Source organism: Equus asinus, chromosome 12, assembly GCF_041296235.1.
Source record: "Equus asinus isolate D_3611 breed Donkey chromosome 12, EquAss-T2T_v2, whole genome shotgun sequence".
Classification (NCBI taxonomy): Eukaryota; Metazoa; Chordata; class Mammalia; order Perissodactyla; family Equidae; genus Equus; species Equus asinus.
The window spans coordinates 20,137,946-20,160,345 of record NC_091801.1 but is presented as its reverse complement, the minus strand read 5'-3'; the positions used below and the strand labels follow the sequence as shown (position 1 = coordinate 20,160,345).

At 36.6% G+C, this 22,400-nt stretch overlaps 1 long non-coding RNA gene across 1 annotated transcript in view; it reads left to right on the top strand.

Annotated features, from left to right (window-relative positions):
• Window positions 1-22,400, top strand: part of LOC106834316 (uncharacterized) — a 192,555-nt gene that overhangs the window by 3,956 nt on the left and 166,199 nt on the right. The gene's annotated exons all lie outside the window — the stretch shown is intronic.

Sequence of the window (22,400 nt, the reverse complement as noted above, 5' to 3'; positions counted from 1 at the left end):
AAGATACCCCATGAACACAATTGGGCCTCTGCTTGTACCATGGCCTACCTCAGCCCCTGTCTAGCTCTGAGATTAGTCTCAGTTTTTCCATCTGAAAAATGATATGACTACCTTCCCTATAGGTTTATGAGGATTAAATTGTGAGAGCAAATATACAGCAATCTAAATGCCTGGAGCTTCTCCCTTTTTTCACATTTGAACACCTTCTGCTCCATTGGCATAGGGTATAAGTAGAAATGAGTTTATTAGACAAACTCAGCCCAGCCCAAGTGTTATTACTTCTGCCCAATTAAAATGTAAAATGTGCCACTTTTTGTTTTCTTAAGGTGGCTGTTCTGATTGTAGCTGAGATAGTGATAATGGTATATTCTGAGACCTGCGACTGCTGTGAGCCCAAAAGTTATTTTTTAATTGGCACATAGTAAATAGTGAGGCACCTTAGATGCCAGCCCTTAACCCGACTAAAAATATCTTAAATCACACATGCTTCCTTTTGTTGTCTTTCTTTGCAGTTTAAATAATTGCACTTATTTTCTCTTTAGTTTTCCTTTCTCCTAAGAAAACAGTTTATAGTGTCAACCTAGCACTCAGTTTGCACATATAAACAAGGCAGGCAAAAATCCTTATTAAATAAAGCGCTGTTGAATGAACAGAGTGACCCAACAGTAGTATTGTTCCAGTTAATTCTTTTTCTTTTTATAAAGTACAATTTTAGGTAAGACCTGAATATAATTATTTTGAAGTAGCTATAAAAATGGTGGAACAGATGGCTCTGATTATCTCCAAGAGGGAGGAAAAGATTCAAGAGTTTTGTCATTTCTTGTTTAATAGTCTTGGCATTACTTATACACACTTGGGTTTTGTAGTCTCTGGCTTATAAATTCACAATATCGTGCTAAACCTTAGTTCATTCTTGCGATCTGACCCTACTTCCCATGCCAAGATTCAAGACTTGCTCTCTCTCTGTCTCTGACTCACTGGCTTTTCCAACATTTCATTTCTGGATTAGCCTTTGAGTGCAGATTTCTAAGGACAGAAAGCACAAGGATCTTTCAGAGCCTTCCTTTACATAAGACCCCCCCCCCCCCGACCCTGCCCGAGCTACCCCTGTTCACTAAGGGAAAGTTTTATAGACTCCAGAACATTTTTTTTTTTTTTTTGGAATGGACCAGGCTGGTTCTTGGAGAAGCAACAAAAAGCCTGGTCTTAAATAAAATTTACCCACACCACCTCTCTCACCTCTGCTGTTTCTGCCTATTATAGGAAAAGTCCTGGGAAACTACTCAAAGAGAGAGACCAGCACAGGAGTTTATTAGGACAGGCTCTCAGGATCAGCACCAGGAATGGGAAAGTGAAGGAAACAGACAGAGGGAGAAGTTGGGCGGGGATGCAGTCTCAACAAGAGACTCAGCCCATGAGGATATCTAGAACTCAGATGGCCCTTCAGAACTGTCCCAAGAGTGGGGGAAGGTTCAGGCTTTAAAGGCCAGTATCAACCTGTCATTGGCTGTGGACTGCACTTAGGAAAGGGGAGAGGGTGACCTTGAGTAAGGAGGTTCTCTTTATCTGAAGGCAATTCCTGAAGCCTCTGATGACATTCACAGAAGCTGGGAGCACAGGTCCTCTCATCCTGACAGAGAATCTGAGCAATACAACCCAGTATTTACTAAATAGGCAGTGTCCACACTAGTGCCACAGAACTCTCTCAGAGGCAAATGGCATGATGTGGTGGTGATGATCCTCGCATTCATTCATTTTGAAGTTCTCTCTCTCACTAGCATAATTAGAGTAACACTAGTCTCTCAGCTTCTGAGATGATAAAGCAATCATGTTCATCAAATGATTCTAATGTTAAAGAAGAAAACTTTAGACTATTTATGTGTCAAAGTTTTATTACAATATTGCAACAAGGAAAGCCTCTAGGTGGTCAGCTCAGATATTTACTCTGATTAGGAGTGTTATAGAAAGAGAATGTGAGTTAACCATTGTTAGTTTGGTGACAAAAGGAAAAGAATGGCTTAAAATCTTGGCTGATAGGTGACAGTCAATGAAGGTGTTTCCCCAAACAAGTCTAAATCTCGTGAAATTTTATCAGAAAACCACTTAAGCATTTTTCAGGAATGCTAAACTCTTGTCTTTGATTAGGCAAAAGTTTCTGCTGCAGACAAAGTTTGGGACAATTTGTCTTTTACCCTAACAAGTTATGTTTTATTTACTCAGTCTACCATGGTGCCCCTTCCTTCACAGAGCCCCATTCCTTTATCAGGCTAGTTGCAGTTTGGCTTCCCAGTAGGCCCTTCCACACCCACACTTTTCTTTAAAGACTAGAGAAAAACACCATTCACTCTCTATCCCATGTTGCTATCTGACTCCTCATTGTGTGAACTCTGTTCCCAGCTTCTGCTCCACCCACCTCTTTCTTGTCCAAGGCTCAACTGGAAAATCATCAAATTCATTCCTCTAGGTTTTCTGAACCTTTTTTCCATTTCCTCCTCTAGCGTTCTGATCATTAATATTCCCATAGCTGAACCATTCCTTTCTCCTTCCTTCTCTGAAGTCTGGCATTTTTTCCACCAAGCAAGATTGCTAAATTTTGACATTTATAAAAGCAATTAATAATAGCAACTATACATATGCTGAAGTTTTGAATATTCTGATTTATGAGCAAACATTGCACTAATGAAAGAAGAAATTAATTGATTTGTAATGATTCTGAAAAGCAGTCTAATTGTCTGCTTGCCAGGGTTGAAGTATAACTAAGATGGGTATACACACATGTAATCCAGCATTAGCCAAGGGCTTTGTAATGTCTATGTCTGCCTGGGGGGAATCTGTTTTGACCCTACAGCAACTGGTAACCAGAAGGCAGAACTCTGTACCTTCATTTGTTTCTGCAAGAAACCCAAACACAGCTGGCACTGAAGTCTTTGCTGCAAATTTGTGAGAAGTCACATTGTACAGCACATAATATTTCATGCAAAAAATCCTCAACATTTTATGTTCCCCCTCCTACTGGACCACATCACAATGGGAAATTTCCTCCTCCCCACTCCCTCAACAACAAAGTCCAGTCTCACTAGTTCTGCTCTCCCTCTAGACCTTTCCTCTTCAAATACAAAATAGCTTCTGCCTTTGTAATGCAAAGCAATTCAATTTGCATCTTTTATTTGAGCATGCCACTGGGGTCTCCCATGTCAAGAAGCTATGGAAAAAATTCTTCTGAAGAATAAGCATGTAATATTTTCAAAATATCATCATCATTATCAACCACAACATTAAAAAAAGTTTTAAGTGAAATTAATTATTTTCGTTTTCAGGAATATAAGTAGATATTAGGAAATTAGAAAAAAATGGTGTCCCCTCTCTCTCACCCTTAAAGATGCTCTAATGACAATGATTGGTCAATCAGAGTGTATGTGGACGGACAACTATCAACATGTGTCCCTTCTGCCTTTATAGCTGCCTTAGAGAATCCCCTTTACAGACACTATGTCTTTTCTCCATTTGCCCCTCCATCCTTTAGAGGCTAGATTCTTGGTCTAGAAAGGTGCAAGGACTAATTCGGCCTTCTTAGACTTTCCTCCTTCTACTTTTGGGTGTTCCAGGACCTCAAAATCTTTTCTCTCTCTCTCTCTCTCTCTCTCTTTTTTTTTTTTTGCTTCTCTTTTATCAGTTACCAAGAATCTGGAAGTCTATTCCTTATGTAGATTCTCAGTGCCAGTCTCAGCACAATTCTTAGCCCTCTAGCATTCACACAACTCCCATGCCAAGACAAGCATAATGTAATGCTTTAAGGAACTTTCTAATGCTCACACATAAATGCAGGCATATATTTGAATCCTTACCTGCCTATTTTTCTCTGCATTTCTGCATCAGGAATCAGAACATAATTATTTTGTAATTAAAAGTCTGAAAATGAACCAGCATAATTCTTTTGAGTCGATAAAGCATTTTCAAACATTATAGAGTGTGTGGCATTTAGATTCTCTCTATATATTGGTTAAATCAATGAAAATTAGGAAACTGATGTGAGGCAAACCCATATAGTAGAAAAAGTATCACTAATATTCACATTAATAAAGGAGAATCCATCTGCTTCTACTGTCTGGCTCTTGAACTTGATCAACTCATGGGAATATTGTACAGATAAAATGTAGAAAAAAATATTTAGCTTGGTGATCAGCACATAGTAGGTACTCAATAAATATTGGTTTCATTTTATTTCTTTATGGTGAGTCAGACCCAGTTCATGATGGGCAGCTCAGCTTGCATGGTAATTTGATGGCCAGGATCAAGTGTTTTGTTTCCACAAGAGCCTGAGGCAAGCCAAAGTTGTTTCTCGAAAGGAGAATAATTATAAGCAGAGAATGGCAGTTTTGCTCTGAAATCTTAAATGTTTGCTCTATGATTCACCTTCAGAGACCTCCAATGGCTCTGTACAGCGTCTCTGTTTTCCAGACGCTTCAGACGCCATCAGATCTTCTGAGTCAAAAGAACATGGTAGAAGAGCTACTTACATTAACAAACCAAACCTGTTCAGAACCTTATCTTGGTCTGGACCCTGCTCAATACTGGAAGCCTTCCGGGTTACTTAATAAATAGATTGGAATATCAGACCCAAATTTGGTATATGTTTCCTCAAAAATCCAAGTAGGCCTGGTATGTATTGTGCCTCTTTCTTGAGGTAGGAGGAATCAGACACAGCAACTTGTCCTTCTTGATCCCTGGCCACTAGACCCATACAAATTCTATTAAGGTGGTGTACATGTGTCTAATAGGATATGTAGAGAAGTTTAATTTCCTCTTCACAAGGTCCAATCAGCAAGATAACATCAGCACAGTAGACCAATGTGTTATCTTCTGAATGAAGAAACAATAAAAGTTTCTTTTGGCTGGATTGTGATTATGACAAGGACTGGAGATCTGATACAGGTAGGACAGTGAATATTTATTGCTGGCCCTTCTGGGAGAAAGCAAACTGCATTTGCCAGATTAATAGCTACAGTGTGCCAGGGGGTGTGTGGATGTGCTGAAATAAATAAAACACATGTGGAACAGCAGCTGCAATTCAAAACATCACCTTATTAAGCTCACAGTACACTATTGTCATTCTTTAAGATTTACCTGTCTTCTGCACAGCCCACAGAGGTACATTAAATGAGGATATGGTAGGAATTACCACTCCTGCATTCTTTATGTTCTTGATGAGGCATTAATATCTGCTAATATTCCTCAATAAATGTGGCATTGCTTTTGGTTTACTCATGTATTAAGTAGAGGCAGTTCTAGAGATTTCCATTCAACCTTTCCCACCATAATAGCCCTCAGTCTCCAGGTCAAGGAACCAATGTGAGGATTCTGCCAATTGCTGAGTAATATGTCTATCCTAATTATGCATTCTGTAAATGAGGAAATAACCATTGGGTGCATTTATTCAGGAAGCCCACTGTGAGATGCATCTAAGCCAAAACTCCATTAATCTTTGATTTCTAGAATTGTCTAGTTATTTCTTTTTCACCAAGCACAGTGGCTTAGGTCCCTTTGTAAAAAGGCTAGGAAGAAGATTGAAAATATAAATTTTTGGCAGTATAGCAGGATCTTTCCTTTAGAGGACTTGCCCTATCCATCATTCAGTGGGTTTTGGATCTGTGAAGTGGCTCAAATAGAAGAATTGGTTGAGGAACCATAATTTGTGATAAGTCAAGTCAAACTTTTATTGCCCAGATTTAGAGCTTTTCTGCTTATAAAAATCAACTAAAACTTTAGTAGGTTGCCCATCTATCTTAGTTCCAGGGGCACTGTGGTCACTTACCCAACACTGAGATCTCTATGCATTAAAATATTCTGGATTTGGTATTAGGGTAATGCTGACCTCATGGAATGAATTAGGAGGTATTCCCTCTGCTTTTGTATTTTGAAAGACATTCTAGAGAATTCGTGTAATCTCTTCCTTAAATGTTTGGTAGAATTCACCAGTGAACCCATCAGGACCTGGTGTTACCTGTTCTGGAAGGTTGTTAATTATTGATTCAATTTCTCTAATAGATATATGCTTATCTTATTGTCTGTTTCTTCTTGTATGAATTTTGGCAGATTGTGTCTTGCAAAGAATTGGTCCATTTTGTCTAGGTTATCAAATTTGTGGGAGTAGAGTTGTTCATAGTATTCCTTGATTATTCTTTTAATGTTCATGAGATCTGTAGTAATGTCCCCTCTTTCCCTTTTGATATTAGTAAGTTGCATCCTATCTTTTTTGTTTAGTTAACCTGGCTGAGGGCTTATAAATTTTATTGATTTCTGCAAAGAACCAGTTTTCAATTGCAATTATTTTCTCTATTGATTTTCTGGTTTTGATTCATTGATTTATACTCTAATTCTTATTTTTGTATTTTCTTCTGCTTGTTTTGGATTTAATTTGCTCTTGTTTTTCTAGTTTCCTAAGGTGGAAACTTAGATGATTGATTTTAGATCTTTTTTTCTTTTCTAATTTATGCATTCAATGCTATAAATTTCCCTCTAAACATAGCTTTTGCTGCATCCCACAATTTTGATAGCTCTGTTTTCATTTTCATTTACTTCAAAATATTTTTTAATTTCTCTTGAGATTTATTCTTCGACCCATGAGTTATTTAGAAGTGCGTTGTGTAATTGCTAAGTATTTGGGGATTTTCCAGCCATCTTTCTGTTATTGATTTCTAGTTTAATTCCATTGTGACCTGAGAGCTGATGTTGTAAGATATATTTTTTTAATTTGTTAAGGTGTATTTTATGGTTCAGAATGTGCTCTATCTTGGTGAATATTCCATATGAACTTGGGAAGAATATATATTCTGCTGTTGTTGAATGAAGTAGTCTATGGATGTCTACTATATCCAGTTGATTGACAGTGTTTTTGAGTTCAACTATGTTCTTACTGATTTCCTGGCTGCTGTAGCTGTTTCTGATAGAGGGATATTGAAGTCTCCAACTCTAATCATGGATTCATCTAATTCTACCTGCTGTTCCATCAGTTTTTGCCTCATTTGTTTTGATGCTCTATTGTTAGGTGCATACATGTTAAGGATTATTTTATCTTCTTGGAGAATTGATGCCTTGATCATTATGTAATACCCTTCTTTATCTCTGATAAATTCCCTTGCTCTGAAGTCCACTCTCAGAAATTGTTATAGCTATTCCTGTTTTCTTTTTATTAGTGTTAGCACGATATATCTTTCGCCATTCATTTACTTTTAATTTATATGTGCCTTTATATTTAAGTGGGTTTCTTGTAGACAACAAATAGTTGAGTCTTGTTTTCTAATCCACCCTGACAACCTCTGTATTTAATTGGTGCATTTAGACCATTATTGTAATGGTCTAAAGTGGTTATTTCTGTAGATGGATTAATATCTACTATGTTTGTCACTGTTTTCTATTTGTTGACCATGTTCTTTGTTTATATTTTATTCTCTACTCTTTTTCTGTCTTTTGAGGTTTTAGTTGATCATTTTATATGATTTCACTTTCCTCTCTTAGGATACCAGTTATACTTCTTTTTTTGTTTACTCTACTTAGTTGTTGCCCTAGAATTTGCAATATACATTTACAACTAATTCAAGTCCACTTCCAAATAACACTGTACTGCTTTACAGGTCATGCAAGTAATTTATAATAACAAAATAATCCTGATTCTCCCTCCTATGGTGTCTATAGTGTGTCCTCATGGGTCATACTTTGTAGCTGAACCCTTGAAGCCATCTGGGATTTGAATCTGTTTATAGAGCTAGAAACAATGAGAGGTGATGGGAGCAGGTCTTAAGGAGGATCAGCAGTGCCTTAAAAGTAAGAGAACTCTTATAATTACTTCAGACAAAAGGAGACTGATCTCAGAGAATGGTTGAAATCATTCTTTGGTTGTCAAAAGAAACCGCAGAATCTGAGTGTTCCACATCCTCAGCCTTACTGAAATTTGCATATATGCCCTCTTCTCACATTTCAGGATCTCACTCTTTTCCAATTAATTCCCTAAGAGACCCTGAGAAGTTATGAATTAAATTTGCATTGCAATTCAGCCATCCACAGGATTAAATTTTGGATTTAGTTTTTAGAAATTTCAGTTCTGTGACTACAGAAGATAAAAGTCACCTTCAGGGCCATTAGAAGATTTTTGGTTCCTTACTAACATCTTGAGCTAGGAATTTAAAGCCTTAATCTCATTTTTTCCCTCCATGTTCTCCAGCACATTTGGAAACAACCAAATCAATCCATGGTAATTTTACTCCTGCTTCCACTAAATTGTTCTATGGCAGCAACCACTTGGCCATGCAAAGTTTTTCCAAGTGGCCGTAGGAGATACTTTAAGTAGTGTTTTTCCACTGTAGGTCCTGGACTACCATTGCCGCATTTGCCACTGGCAACAGGATCATGATTGTCTTTAAATCTAGCCAGATCAGAGAATCAATTCCCAATTCCTGATACTAAGATTCTGTTACTTTGGAATTACTTTAGGTAATAATAATTGCATCAGTCAAGAAGCAGAGCTATTATGCATATCATGAGAATAAGGGATTTATAATAGAAGTTAAATTTTACACAATTGTGGGAGGAGCTAGGGAAGTGAAGGTGCAGAAGGGAAATTTGGGGGACCAGAGAAAGAAGCACTAACCAGGCCTCCTGAAGTACTGCGGCAGGTGGACATGTTGGAGCTTGCAGAAATCTTGAAGCCAAGCACATCTGCCATCGTGGACTAAGAAGGGAGAGCTCGTGGAGAGGTGTATGGGAAGCTGTGGCCTCTGTACAGCTGTTGTCTTTGTGAGTCTGCAGCCAAGCAACTTGTGGTGATCTTGGGGCCTCTGTGCATCAGCCAGGCCAACAGTTGGAGAGATGAACTGGGCAGGAGGTGAAGTGGCATTAGGAAAGCCTGGGAAAATGAAGTTGCAGTGAGGAATTTAGAGCATCAGAGTCATCAGACCCTCCAGTTCATCGCTTACTATTGTGAACTCGGGAACACTAATTTTTGTGAATTTCTATTTTTCTAGTTGTAAAACATAGATGAAATACTTACCTTTATGGATTGTTTTCATGCCCCTAACATTTTTTGAAAATGATTTTACCTTTTTGTTCATTTTTAAATTGACCGTGAAATTTTTTTATTGTAGGTTAAAATAGTTTCAAAAGATGTGACTTCTGGCATATTTTAATTATTGACGTTTCATATAAAAATTGTAATATTCCTTTCAATGTATTTGATAAAATTTAAATACTGTCGTGAATTTATGCCCACCATCATCAATTTAAAAATTCCGTGAATAAGCTCTTCTTTAACAATCAGAAATTTTACATTGTTCTATTTTCTCCTTGAGCTCGTATTTCCATTCCATTTCTCCCACAGAATTTTATCCTAATGTAATATATTTTTATGCTTGAAGGTCTTTTATTGATCACATTTTATATTTTTCTGCTATAAAAATATGTATATAAATTGAAATTAATTTTTTTATATTCTCTGTGACCAGAAGACCTAAGTGTTATTTTTCCTTAATCTGGATTAATTTATCATTATAATTATTATTGGCACATTATTGATCAAAGAAACTTAAATAAACTACAGAAATTGATAGATAAACCTAAAAAGTAAAGTTTAATTAGAAATGCATTTTTTAATATGTAGGATATGTATGAATATATACATATATAACTCTCTTCTCTGACAGTGAGAAACCTGGATCCCGTCATCCTCAATATATTATTTATTTGATCAATCCCACCTATATGTAAACAACCTCCCATCCACAGCACCTCCATTGCCCCATTCCACAACCTCCTCATCCCTCTTGGCTCTGACACCCCACATGTGGCCCCCAGTGCAGGTGCCTCTTCACCCCACTGAGACACTTGGCACTGGGCTTGCACTCCTACTTCCTCTCTTTGTCTTGTTTTGCTCTGCCCTAACTACTGGCTTTTGGACTAAGTTATTCTGAAAGGAAACAAGATAGGGTGGGGAAAGAAATCATGCATTTTTACAAGTCTTAATTCTTTTAATTCTGAAATAGATAGATAGACAGATAAATTGAACACAGCCTTTTTATGAGTTTCTCACCTAGATGAAATATCCTACAATGCCCTTCAATAATTGCTACTGACACACTTTTGTTGCTTTCTTCTCAGGATCATCCTCAGGATCAACAATTTCTTTGACAATAATTAGGGAGATAAAAGAAGAAGATAGGTCTTTAAAAGAAAATTGTCACTACTCTTTTAATCCAACTCTACAAAGATATTGATTTCAGAATATGCCAACACAGACAAAATACCCCATTTCTAATGCCCTGCTTTGTCCAGAACAGGAAAATGTGTGAGAACGGAAAAGACAAAAGCCTTATCAAAAGTTTATGGTGACTTGGTTAAAGAAGGTTTCAGACACTTTTTGATAAGGGTTGGGATGGGTGAAACAATCCTTTCTTTTGTAATATGAGAGACATTTGGTTGTGAGAAGGGGAGATGGGAAAGATAAACCAAATTGACGCCTTGACCACAGGCCTATTCTCAGACAGATCAGTTTTAGCAAAGGTAGAAGTTGACAATATGAAGGTGGATTTTCTTAAATCTCTCACTGCCTACAAAGTTCTTGGAAAACCTTCACAGATCCTCAGAGGCACATGTACCCAATTTGGTAATTATTGGCGTATGTTTTTGTCTTAGTCAGTTTGGGCTACTATGACAAAATACCATACACTGGGTGGCTTACAAACAAGAGAAATTTATTTCTCACAGGCTGAAAGTCTGAGATCACAGTACCAGCACGGTCAGATTCTGCTGAGAGGCCCTTTCTGGGTTGCAGACTGCCGAATTCTCACTGTATCCTCACATGGTGGGAAGAAGCTCTCTGGCCTCTTCTTGTAAAGTCGCTAATCCCATTCATGAGGGCGCTGTAACCTCATCACATAATCACCTCCCAAAGACCCCCACCTCCAAATACCACCATCCTGGGGACTATATTTCAACATAGGAATTTTGAGGGAAACAAATATTCAGACCATAACAGTGCTCAAAAAAATTGAGTAGCAATAAATTTTAGTCAATTGATGGCTGTGGAAAAACAAAATAACTCTTGCAGATAATCCAATAATGTGCACAGGTGAGAATGAAAAGAAGGATGTTAAAATGTTATTCATCAATGAGAATAAGTAGGAATTGGGCATAAATTACACTTGACTTCTATAAGATAGAACATGGAAACTACAAAAGTCATTTTTAAAAATTGCTTCCTAATTTTTTTGCCTTTTTAAATCTAACTTTTCATATTAATACTTAACTTACCTCATGTTATTTTAGATGTTTAATGAAAATTACCTCAACAATTTAGATTTAAGATGTAAATTATTCTTTAAATCTTAAAAGCAGGAAGTAGTTTTAGGAGTTTGGGTATACTTACTCACTCATGTTGTTTCATCATTTGGCAAATAGTTTGAATGCTTATCAAGAGCACAGCACAGAGCCAAGCACAGCGGATGTAATAGTGAATGGAATTAGACATGGTCCCTGCATCCAAGGAGACAGTCTAGAACTCTTTAATTGAAAGCAGAAGGAAGCATAACTTAAACAAGAAAATGAGATCCACTTGCAGAATATAGATTAGCTTGCCAAAATGAAAGACAGGATCTAGAGTGTCTCTGTGACCTTTAGCCTTCAGGCACCTGAGAGCCTTCTTTTTGAGATGACTCCGTTGGATCATTCAGCCACTAACACCTTCTGCGCCTATGGATCTTTGCTCTAATTTAAATCCCTCAGGGTATGACTGTGGTTGGTGTAGCTTGGGATGTGTTTCCAGCTCTAGAAATAGATGTATGACTGTAATCAGTAACGTCACCAAAATCACAAAGAATGAAGTTCCTTAAAGGTAAAAAAAATTAAAAAAAAAAAAAAGCAGTACGGACGGTTTCTACTGGAAGAAAGAAAATGTACATTGTGGATAGGAATGTCCACACCAGTTTTTAACCATGACCCAAAATCTGTATCTGGTTCATCTTCTTACGTAAAATTCAGCTTATTAGTTTCTATTAGCTTACATTTTTAAACTCTGATTCAGCACCTCCAGTGCTGTTCCCCCTCCACTCCTCCCCTTCCCCGTCCTCCTCTGTTCTTTTCTTCTCATCTACTCTTCTGGCTCTCTCTCTCTCTCTCTTTCTTTTATATCTAGCCATATTGTCTAGCTTCCTTTGAAAAGACCCTGAATCATATTCCTATAAAATTTATTTAAAGGACAATGTTGTAATATTTTTCTGTAATTATAATAATTAAAATAGAGCTATAATAATGTATAGCTTTGTAAAAATCTTTTTCAAATATACATACATGTGCTATACAATGCACATATAAATGCTGTTCTCATTTCAAAGCACATCACATAGAGAAACAGCTCGATCACCAGCTAGTGCCCACAATTTGTAGCATCTACAATTATGGCCTATTAATGTCTAGGATGAAAGAAATGCTCCATGGGAACTGTAGAGGTTTAAGAAAGGAAGAGTGATCCAAGGAAAGCAGTGAGATCCAGCATATAAAACACTGATTTCCTTTTACTGCACTCTAGAGTCATTCAATGTTTTTGTCCTTGATGTCATTTAAAAAGAATTTGTTGTATTTTTTTTTTGTCCTATTAATAACCATTTCAGTATTTCTGGAGGGTTCATTAATTGACCTCAACATGGAACTTTTGCAGTAATCTTTTACTTTTAATATTTATCAATAATGACAAATTTCAGACATTGAACTGATATTACATTCCTTGGTTGGAGGCTCATATTTAAAACCATTGTTTGTTTTCTCTGTCCATGGGATCTTAATATGCATGGCATGTCTCTCCTGAGTGGCAGCCAAATTTCCCTCAGGCTGGACTTTTAACTACCCGTGGCAAGCCTATCCGGATTTGTAGTCACATGGGCATCTGGTCATGCCTCAGTTCCAGCTGCTCTAGAAGATGCCTGTCCCTTGGTGGTCAGCCATTCCTCACACTGCATCAGTCTCAGGTGTCCTTGACAGAGCATGCCCCTCCTGAGAGTCCTCAGAAGTTATCCTTTCCAGACGACCTTTGGACTCACTTTGAATTCTCATTTATGTTTTTAGGCTTTTGATGATGTGGAACTAAGATTTGCTAATTTTTGAGCTTGCCTTTGTCACATATAATTTCTCATGACTGTGGCCTAAAGAATGTTGAAATAGTCATATTAGAAAATTAATGAACACTTGGAGCCCTCTTCATTTAAAATATAAAGCATTCTTTTCAAAATATGTACAATATAACTAATTGAAATTTTTAAGATTATGTTCCCTTAACTCTTATATGTAATTTGCATGATTGTGCATAGTATATAGTCTGTATTTTAAATCAGACCAGTCCAAGTATACTCTCAAAATCTAGTGAAAAATCCATCTATCTGTTTTATAGGACACAGTTTAAAAGAGTCAAGCAGTCAGCACCTTTATTTATAGAAATTAACGTTTCACTGTTGACACATAAGACAAAACTTCCAGGTTCTTGCTGAACCCCATGAGTTCTCTGTGCACTGGAACTGATAGTAGATTCCTGCATATTTCCTTGGGAAAGGGAACCTCTCCCCTGAGCTCTGTATTACCAGCATTCCCAGAGGAGCCCAGGGTGGCAACAGGCTTAAAGCATAACTGTTAACATGGTTAGTGACATTGGAGTACTTTAAGAGCAGAGTATAACCGAGGGAATACTTGATTACTGTGGAAAAGGAGTGTGAAAAGTGAGATGTGCCAAGGAAATTGCTTGGGTTTTCTGGATCTTGCCCAAAGTTTTTTGTTAAGACTTTGCAAAAATAACTATTCTTAAAAGATGTTTTGCATTTTTCCCCTCGTTTTTGTGAAATTCTGCACTTCTGTCAATTAAAAAAAAAGGCGACAATGACATGTAACTGTTGTCTCCAGAGGATTGGTTCTCACAGTGCCACATTCATGTACTCTAATTGATTTAAGAGTTGTTATTTTAAAGGATTTGTGATAGGATGCCCGTGTCTATGCCTCAGCTTTCAAGGTGAATTAACAAAGTCAGTCATATTCAATGTGACTAGGATTTTCTGGTTGTCAGGAAGGTATTTCATTTGCCCTCTGTATGCCTCCATCTTGCCCATTTACTCTTTTGTTTAAGCCTTTGAGAAAATTTCCCCAAATTCTTTTAAGAGAAAAATGATTGGCAGGAGCTTACTAATGCCTTGGATAAGTGGAGTGGCCCTTGTCACCTATGATGTGGGAGAGGCCGCCAAGGGGGCCTAGCTAGAGCTCTAGCTTTGGTAACTTGAGCTGTTTTAGGCAACAGTGTGGAGACTAGACAGGTTTTCTTTGCTAAAAGTAAGAAATTATTTAAATTATGAGAGTCAGTGGTTATCGCTTGACAGTAGAATTACAGGTGCCTGTTATTTTCTTCTTCATAAATGTTTGCATTTTGCAAATGTCCTCAGTGAGCTTGAATTTCTTTTAAAAATCATAAAAAATGAATTAAAAAATTAAGATATCTAATTCTAAGTTTAGTTGTCTGTAATTATCTAGGGGTAATGGTTTAATTTAGCTCATATGAGTTAAGGAGGAGAAAATGTTTTAGGATTTGGCATATTCAGGGTAAGAAAGATTAGAAGGAAACACCAAAATATTAACAGTGGCTCGTGGGGCTTAAAGTGGTTAAAATATTTTTACACTTGTCTGTATTCTCCAAAATTTCTCTTGTAAGCATGTATTACTTTTATAATTAGAGAAAGAGGTCCTTAAAGGCATTGCTGAGGACCATCTGCATCCCTTGGTCTCCAGTTCTGCTTGTATCAACCCTATGGGTCCTTTCTCTTTGCACCACAGAAACAAATAAAAGGCTTGGAGCTGACTATAGCATGTTGCTATACTAAAGGAAAATGCAGAAAAATTTTAGTTTTTCAGATGACACTTCAGAATGTCACTTGTGTTCAGTCACTCACACCTGGAAAGATCTTCCCAACCTGCCTCTTCATGCCTTTCTCAGTAGAAATAAAATTCTGCCTCCAAAACCTGAAATTTCACATTTCAAACTCCAATTTAAAAAATGCAACTAGTTGCCCTTTCTTTACTTGAATATGGTTAAATTAATCATTGCTGCTTTTCTCCTAACACTTAGGTTATTTCAGTTCACAGAGATACTAATGACATGGGCATGGGGGTGGGGATGGTGTCATCATTCTGGAGCATGGAATAATCCAAGGAAGGAAGATAAATCTGAAGAGAGCCCTGCCATGGAGGGCTCTGGGTGGCTGGGGGTCAGAGAGTGTGCTCTAGGTCCCTAAACGTGAAGGGGAAGGCCTGGAAAAGTCCAAGAGATTTATAGAATGAAGAAGGCACATATCAGAAGCAAACCTCACTGATTTAGAGTTAATCTGCCAGGCGATACAGCCTTGGAGGCAGAAGGGAGAGATAAATTGTATGGGGCTACAGGATCTTATTTCAGAAATACATACCAAGAAGGTCCAGATAAACAGACTCCTCCCCTCCAAAGATCTTTAGAGACTGTTGTCTGATAGTTGAACTGTATGACTTTAATACTTACCAAAGTATAATACCTTCAGCAGGAATAATACTTTTAAAGATAAAAGCAGGGAATGGAGACTGATTGCTAATGGGTATGAACATTCTTTCTGGGGTGACACAAATGTTCTAAAATTAGGTGGTGGTGATGTTTGCACAACTCTGTGAGTATACTAAAAACCAGTGAGTTGTACACTTTAAAAGGGTGAACTTCTGATATGTGAATTACACCTCAATGAAACTATTACTAGAAATGCCCTTCCCTTCTTCCCCCAAAATGATACAAGCAGTCATTTAAGTTTTAGGGAGAATAAATAAATTAATATCAGGGTTCAGGAAAGAAGGCAATTGAGCATCTAATTGGAATACAGAAAGGAGAATTCTCAAAGGGACAAAGTTGAAATAACTGGAGAGCAATAATGACTGACGCTTGACTCCATCTACTATGACAAACCGAGACAGACAAGATGGCTGCCGTGTGGGGCAATGAAACACTTCAGATTAGACTTGCATAGGAAACTCCGGTGTCTAGAGGGCCTTGGCAGGTAATGTAAGTGTTTGGAGGAGTTCTGTGGTGAACGGGAGGGAGTATGCTCCTTCTAAATGGGGAAGCCTGTTCAGCGGCAGATCATTATCATTATGTGCGAGGGCAGGCTTATTTTTGTTGCAGATTTTTCAAGAAAAAAAATGGTCATCTAGAGTTTTATAGCATATTATCTTATTTTTGATTGTTGGCAACCAGTTAAGAAATCAAACAAATTTAAAAACCACAGTCAAAAAACACTTGGTCGAGAATTCTGGAAAGGTCACACGGGTGTCCTCAACCGCAGGGCTAAGCACCTGGACTGGTTGAGGAGTTGAGAGGATGATTTGAAGAGCAGAGGAGAATTTCCAGAATTCCCATCTGAGCATCCAGTTGTCCCAGCACCATTTATTGAATAAAGCTTCCTACCTCCCTGATCCACTACGCAACTCTGCCACATGTCAAAGTTCCGTATATGCAAGCCTCCTTGTTTGGGAATTCATTTCTATTTCATTGGTTAATTTGTCTATCCCTGAGCCATTATCAAGTGTACTAATTCCTATAGATGCATAACGTGTCATGCTACCTGGTAGGTGAGTAAAGCCTTTTCTTTCAGAAGTGTCCTGGCAATTGTAATGCTTTATTTTTCCTAATGTTTGTTTGTGTGTCTGTATATATATGTGTATGCATAGTGTGTGTATATGTGTGTAGGTATGTGTGTGTGTACGCACACATATATATATGTACATACTCAAATATATAGTATTTTTGAAACAATCTCAATTTTATAGAAAATTGCAAGTACAGTACAAAAAACATCTTTTGTTCCTGAATAGTTTGAGAGAAACTTAACAACTTTACGCCTTATCACATCTGAACATTTGGGTGTCTATTTCCTACAATGACATGCTTCTATGTAATCTCAGTACAACTATCAAAATCAGGAAATTAACACTGATACATTACTGACGTCTAATCCCCATACCTCTTTAAAGTTTGCCAATTGTCCCAGAAGTGTCCTGTGTAGTGAAAGGATTCATTTCAGAATCAAAATACTGCAGACAACTAACTTTCATATATCTTGAGTCTTTTTTAACCCATCTCATAATGGTTTCTTTTCCTCCTGATAAAAATAAAATAAGAAATAAAAAGTTTTAGTAATCAATTTTCTTTTTTTGTTGTTGCTCTTTTAGTTTTATTTGTTATTATTTTAACTTTGAATGGAGATGTTTTGGTCCTTAATTCTTTATGTTTATTTAGTTCTAGAATCTCTTTTTGTGTCGATGTGCTGTTTTATCATCTCATATTTGATTTCTTGCTTCATAGAATTAATGTTCTCTTTGGGAGGTATTAATTGCAGGTAATTTTCCTGTCTTCTGAATTTATGTATTATTTCCGAATGAATTAATAATCTATAATTTTTGCTTATTTTGTTCCTTTCTTTAATTTTTTGTTGTAGAATTACTTTTTGCCATACTGATTTTTCTTATTTCATCCATATTTCACAAGAACAATTCACTGTATCTTTTTCTAAGACTTAATTGTTTAAATAAGAAAATAAAGTTTTTAACTTATTACTTGTAAAGAATTTCAAATATTTTTATGTTAACTTGCTCATGTTTTATAAAATAAAATATTGTAAAGATTAAATAAGAGATACAAAGAAGGTGGAGTGTATATTTTGATCATTCATTTTTCTCCATCTTCATCTATCTTTCTAGGTCTTTTTCACAAAATTCCCTACAGGTATAGTACCTAATGGCCCTGAGCAGTAATGACTCTAGAATCCTGTCATGGCAACCATAGTATCTGGTGACCAGTGTGGCAGCTAAAATGCTGGGCATGCCAATGCTCTTTGTGATGATATTTTAGTCTCCTTAGAAAGCTAAAGTCTTAATATTTATGTATTCGCAGTCATTGACTTTGCCCTCAGCTTTTAAAACATCAATGCAAGCATATTGTTTGAAATGTTTTAAAAAGCTCTAACTTAATTACATGAGTAAATTAATAACACTGGTATATTTGAGGAAATGAGAGATCATTATTAAAGATAATTATATATACCTTGTAAGTGAACATAAATATATGCTGAAAGATTTGTTTATATACATAAAAACAGGAACTCTGATTTTACATAAGACAATACTTGGTATATACTTGGTATAAGATAAGTATTTATTAAATGATGTCTCTCTTTTATTCATTATGGGCTGCAGTGGAAAGACACAAAAGCTATTTTGAGGCTCTGAAATATGTTTCAAATATGACTAGAAATGACTAACTAAATTCATAGATTTTTAAAAATTAAACTATTTATTTTGTGGTAATTATCAATTCACAGGGAGTTGTAAGAAATAATATAGAGAGATCCTCTGTATCCCTTACCCAGTTTCCCTCAGTGGTAACATATTGCAAACTATAGTACGATAGTATATCTAAGACGTTGACATTGATACAGTCATGATATAGAACAATTCCATTGCTGCAAGGATATCCCTGTTACCCTTTTGTAGCCTCACACACTTCCCTCCCATCCCCAACTCTTCTTAGCCTGGACAACCCTTAATCTGTTAATCATTTCTATAATTTTCTCCTTTCAAGAAACTTAAATAGAATCACACAGTATGTAACCTTTTGGGATTGGCTTTTGTACTCAGCATAATTCTCCAGAGATTTATTCAGATTGTGTGTATCAATAGTTCCTTCATTTTTATTGCTGAGTAGTTTTTCATGATACAGATGTACCACAGTTTGCTTAACCATTTAGCCATTGAAAGACCTCTGGATTGCTTCCAGTTTTTGGCTATTAAAATTAAAGATACTGTAAACACTCCTGTAGGAGTTTTTGTGTGAACATAAGTTTTAATTTCTCTATGATAAACGCTCAGTAGCGAAATTGCTGATTCATAAGGTAATTATGCTTTTAGTTTTTGTTAAAGTGCCAGGGGCTGGCCCAGTGGCATAGTGGTTAAGTTTGTGTGCTCTGCTTCAGCGGCACGGGGTTCATCGGTTCAGATCCCAGGCACAGACCTACTCTCCGCTCATCAAGCCATGCTGTGGCAGCATCTCACATACAACGTGGAGGAAGATTGGCACAGATGCTCCCTCAGGGTCAGTCTTCCTCACCAAAAAAAAAAAAAAAAAAAAGTGCCAAACTCTTTTCCAGCATGGCTGTACCATCTTACATTCCCACAAGGAATATATATGTTCCAGTTTCTCCACATCCTTTCCAACATTTGGTTTTGGCCCTATTTTTTTAAATTATTTTACTGAGGTCATATCGGCTTATAGCATTGTGTAAATTTCAGGTGTACATTATTATATATCAGTTTATGTATAGACTGCATTGTGTTCATCACCAACAATCTAGTTTTATCTGTCTCCATACATATGTGCCCCTTTACCCCTTTTGCCCTCTCCCCTCCCCTATCCTCTGGTAACCACTAATTTGCTTTCCTTATCCATGTGTTCATTTATCTTCCATGTATGAGTGAAATAATCTGGTGTTTGTTTTTCTCTGTCTGGCTTATTTCATTTAGCTTAATACCCTCTAGGTCTATCCATTTTGTTACAAATGGCACAATTTTGTCTTTTTTATGGCTGAGTAGTATTCCATTCTATATATATATCACATTTTCTTTATCCATTCGTCTGTTGATGGGCACTTGTGTTGCTTCTATGTCTTGACTATTGTGAATAATGCCACAATGAACATAGGGATGCATAACCCTCTTTGAATTGTTGATTTCAAGTTCTTTGAATAAATACCCAGTAGTGGGATATCTGGGTCATATGATATTTCTGATTTTAATTTTTTGAGAAACCTCCATACTGTTTTCCATAGTGGCTGCATCAGTTTGCATTTGTACTAGCCGTGTATGAGGGTTCCCTTTTCTCCATATCCTCTCCAACACTTATTGTTTCTTGTCTTGTTGATTATAGCCATTCTGATAAGTGTGGGGTGAAATCTCATTATAGTTTTAATTTGCATTTCCTTAATAATTAGTGATGTTGAATATCTTTTCATATGCTTGTTGGCCATCTGTAGTGAAGAGATTGAAAGAATAATCATAAACCTTTCAAAAAACAGAAGTCCAGGACCAGATGGTTTCTGTGGTGAATTCTACCAAACATTCAAAGCAGATTTAATACCTATTCTTCTCAAACTATTCCAAAATATTGAAGAGGATGAGACACTCCCTAACTCATTCTACAAGGCCAACATTACCCTGATACCAAAACTGGACAAGGAAAACACAAAGGAGGAAAATTACATGCTAATGTTGCTGATGCACATGGATGCAAAAATCCTCAACAAAATATTAAAAAATAGAATGCAACAATACATTAAAAGAATCATACACCAGGATCAAGTGGGATTTATACTGGGGATGTAGTGACAGTTCAACATCTGCAAGTCAATGTAATGCATCATTTTAACAAAACGAGGGATAAAAATCACGCGATCATCTCAATAGATGCAAAGAAAGCATTCAACAAGATCCAACATCCATTTATTATTAAAAAAAACTCAATAAAATGGGTATAGAAGGAAAGTAGCTCAACATAATAAAGAAGATATATGACAAACCCACAGCCAGCATCATAATTGATGGTGAAAAACTGTAAGCCATTCATCTGAGAACAGGAACAAAATGAGGGTGTCCTCTCTGACCACTCTTATTCAACGTAGTACTGGAGGTTTTAACCAGAGCAATTAGGCAAGAAAAAGAAATAAAAGGGATCCAAATTGGAAAGAAAGAAATGAAACTCTCACTGTTTGCAGATGACATGATTGTATATATAGAAAACCCTAAAGAATCCACCAGAAAACTACTAGAAATAATCAACTACAGCACAGTTGCAGGGTACAAAGTCAGCATACAAAAATACACTAATAATGAACTAGCAGAAGGGAAGTCAAGAATACAATCCCATTTACAATCACAAAAAAGTGAGTAAAATACCAAGGAATAAATTTAACCAAGGAGGTGAAAGGCCTCTACAGTGAAAACTATAAAATGTCATTGAAAGAAATTGAAGAAAACATAAACAATTGGAAAGATATTCCACGCTCATGGATTGAAAGAATAAACATAGTTAAAATGTCCATATTACCTGAAGCAATCTACAGATTCAACGCTATTCCAATCAGAATCCCAATGACATTCTTCACAGAAATAGAACAAAGAATCCTAAAATTCATATGAAACAACAAAAGACCCTGAATAGCCAAAGCAATTCTGAGAAAAAGAACAAAGCTGGAGGTATACAATCCCTACTTTTTATTTTACGTCTGATAAGCATACAGTGATAACTTGTTTTAATGTGCTGTTTCCATGGTAGCTACTGATGTTGAACATCTTTTCATGTGCTTATTAACTATCTATATGTCTACTTTCATGAAATGTTTCTTCATGTCTTATTATGGACTGAATGTGTTCTCCCCAAATTCATATGTTGAAACTCTATCTTCCCCACCAAGTGATGGTATTAGGAGTGGGGCATTTGGGAGGTAGTTAGGATTAGATGAGGTCATGAAGGTGGAGCCCTCATGAATGGGATTAGTGCATTTATAAGGGTCATGAGAGATCTGGATTCTCTCTGCTTTCTGCCATGTGAGGACACAGCGAGAAGACGGCTATCTGTGAACCAGGAAGAGGAGTCTCACCAGACACTGAATCTGCCAGCACCTTGATCTTGGACTTCCCAGTCTCTAGAACAGTGAGAAATAAATGTTTATTGTTTATAAGCCACAAAGTCTATGGTACTTTGTCATAGCATCACCAACTGACTACGATGTGTCTTTTGCTTATTTTTTAATTGGATTACTTTTTTTTATCTAGTGAATTTTGAGAGTTCTTTCTATATTCTAGATACTAGTCTTTTGTTGGATATGTACTTTGCAAATAATTTTCCCCAGTCTGTAGTGTGTCTTTTTATCCTTTTAACAGTGTCTTTCACAGAGCAAAATTTAAAAATTTTGATGAAGTTCAATATTTCCTTTTATAGACTGTGTTCATAGTGTCACACAAAGAAGTCTTTACCTAGCGCTAGATTCTGAAGATTTACTCATGATTTTTTTCAAAAAGTTTTATAGTTTAACATTATAAATTAAAATTCTTGGTTGATTTTGAGATAATTTTTATACAAAGCGTGAGGCTTAGGCTGAGGTTCTTTTTCTTCTTCTTCTTTTTTGGCTTATAAATGTCTAGTTACTCCAGCACTACTTGTTGAAAAGGCTGTCTTTTCTCCATTGAATTGCTTTTGCATCTTTGTCAAAAATCAGTTGGGCATATTTATGTGGATCTAATTCTGTTCTGTTGATCATTGT